Consider the following 2,136-nt stretch of genomic DNA (forward strand, 5'->3'; position numbering starts at 1 on the left):
GCACTCTGGTCATCCCCCACCCTCCCCCCACTGCTCCCGGGCCACCTACTTGTTGTACAGGACCACATCCGGGAGCCAGATGTGCCTGGAAGGGAGCCGCACCTTCTTCATATTGTCAAACTCCTCAGGTTTCCAGGTGAGGCGATAATCCTCCCATTCCTGGGGAAGGAAGAAAGGGCATTGCCAGCCAGTGACCTTGGTGGGGCTCAAGGGCAGGACAGAGAGTGGGAGGGTGGGGCATCTGGCTTGAGGGGGCTTCTAGAAGCCACCCCCTCCTGACAGTGACTGTCCTGCCCAGCAGATGTGCCTCATCAAATACTTCCTCATTTAATTTGCACATCTAAGCCAAGATATTAGAATCTATATTTTACAAATAAGAAAATAATTTTCGAAGGTCTTAGCATGTTCAGAGTCACTGAGCTGATGAGTGGAAGAACCAAAATTCTAATCAGTTATTTAGGATTCCAAAGTCTACCTTTCTGCCTTTCTTAAGGAGATGACAGGAGGGAAAAAGCACATGTCAAAAAAAAAAAATAGGGGGGGAGGAGAGAGGAGCCCGAGGGTGTGGGCCGACAGGAAGAGCACTAACCTGGGTGAGCCAGACATTGGTGGTCATGATCTGTTCACGCTCGTGCTGCAGAGAAGGAGAGAAGCTACGGAGAAGGGCCCCCAGCCTGCGGGCTCGGTGCAATCACCCATGTCCTTCTCACCCCTCCCACACCTAAGGAGCTCCAGAGGAATAAGCACAAACACGAACACACTCTTGGCTGCTCTGACTTCAGGAGCTGGGCAGAGAGTCTGGGACCCGCACTCACCACGCTAATGAGCTGGGCCAGTGACACCATGAGCTGTACCGTCACCAGCTCGGAGCCATTTGTGGCTGGTCGAATGAGCTTGTTGTACCGAGAAGGGTCAAGGAGATGCTCCACTAGTCGCTCCTCTGTGTCAGTGCCCCAGACTCCTGGTGGGGGACGGGAAGGAAGGAGGCAAGTAGGGCCCACCCAGCATCCCACTCTCCCTGGGCAAGCGGGACACCCAGGCAGAAACTGGAGCCTCCCGCTGCTCCGTCCCTAAGGGCACAGCAAAATGCTTCGGTCCCCCCAGGCAGGCACCCCATAGCGAAGCCCGTCTCTGAGATCACTGAGCAAGGAGCCCGGGGAGCCCCACACAGGGGTCTCCAGACTCAGAACCCCTTCTGCAAGGCTCGTGAGACCTACTCTTCCTGCAAGGTCTCAGACGGTGCTTTCAAAAGATGAGATTTCATGTTTTCGTGGCTTCTCCTAAACGATCCTTGCGGTTCAAGGAGAGTTGGGGATGGCGGTGGAGGGAATGGCTATTAATATCCCACCACACCACCTTTCTCCAGTCAGTGCCCATCCGTGTATACAAGTAACATTATGTGCCTCCCCAGGTGACTTTGGCTGTGACCCCACCCCACCCCCACCTTCAAAGGCACCGCTGGCTGGAGTGGATGGCTGGGCTGGGCTGCCTGTGCTATCGGTCGGACCATGTATTCAGTCCCAAATTCCACACCCGGGGGAGCCCACCTCCCCTGAGAGACGGCGTGGAGGTGTGGGAAACTTGTTTAGTTGTGCGCTCCCTTCGCACCTGCCCCCCCCCCACATTCTCTCTCCCGCAACTCTGCACGGATGTACCCCACCCCCTTGAGCTCCTTCCTGGCCCTCAGCCTGGCTGAGCATCTTCCCTTCCAAGTCTTCTGTCCCACCTACAAGAGAGTGGAGAAGTCACTTCTCACCCCTTTCTGCCTTGCCCCTGCGGAGTGGCCAGAATCAGGAGCCCAATGTGGGGCACAGGAAATGATGGAGAGCTAAGGAACGGTGCTAATCCAGCTAGGGTTCAACTGCACTTCAACCACAGCGTGTGCCCTCCTGACACCCCAGAAAGCCCGGGGAGACCCCCTCCCTCCTCCCTCTCTGCACTCACGCCCTCCCCACCTCCGTGGCCTGCACGCCCCTCGATTCCTTGCATCGCTTACTCCTTCGGGGACGCCCTCCTCCCATGCGGTCCCCCAGGCGCGTCCCCGCCCGCGGACGCCCCCAGCTCTGGGGGTCCCCCTTCCGCCCCCCGAGCCCGGGAGCCCGGGGCGGGCCTCACCTGCGTGCAGCCCGAGGAGGC

General features: G+C 58.1%; 1 long non-coding RNA gene across 1 annotated transcript; it reads right to left on the bottom strand.

The window, feature by feature from the left end:
* Nucleotides 1–55: 55 nt before the first annotated feature.
* Nucleotides 56–2,136, bottom strand: LOC115286905. The gene is made up of 4 exons (XR_003906332.1): nucleotides 2,116–2,136; nucleotides 816–961; nucleotides 590–634; nucleotides 56–159 (listed from the first exon to the last, which is right to left on the bottom strand). It is a non-coding gene; the product is annotated as an uncharacterized LOC115286905 (long non-coding RNA).

This window comes from Suricata suricatta, chromosome 3 (assembly GCF_006229205.1).
Source record: "Suricata suricatta isolate VVHF042 chromosome 3, meerkat_22Aug2017_6uvM2_HiC, whole genome shotgun sequence".
Lineage (NCBI taxonomy): Eukaryota > Metazoa > Chordata > Mammalia > Carnivora > Herpestidae > Suricata > Suricata suricatta.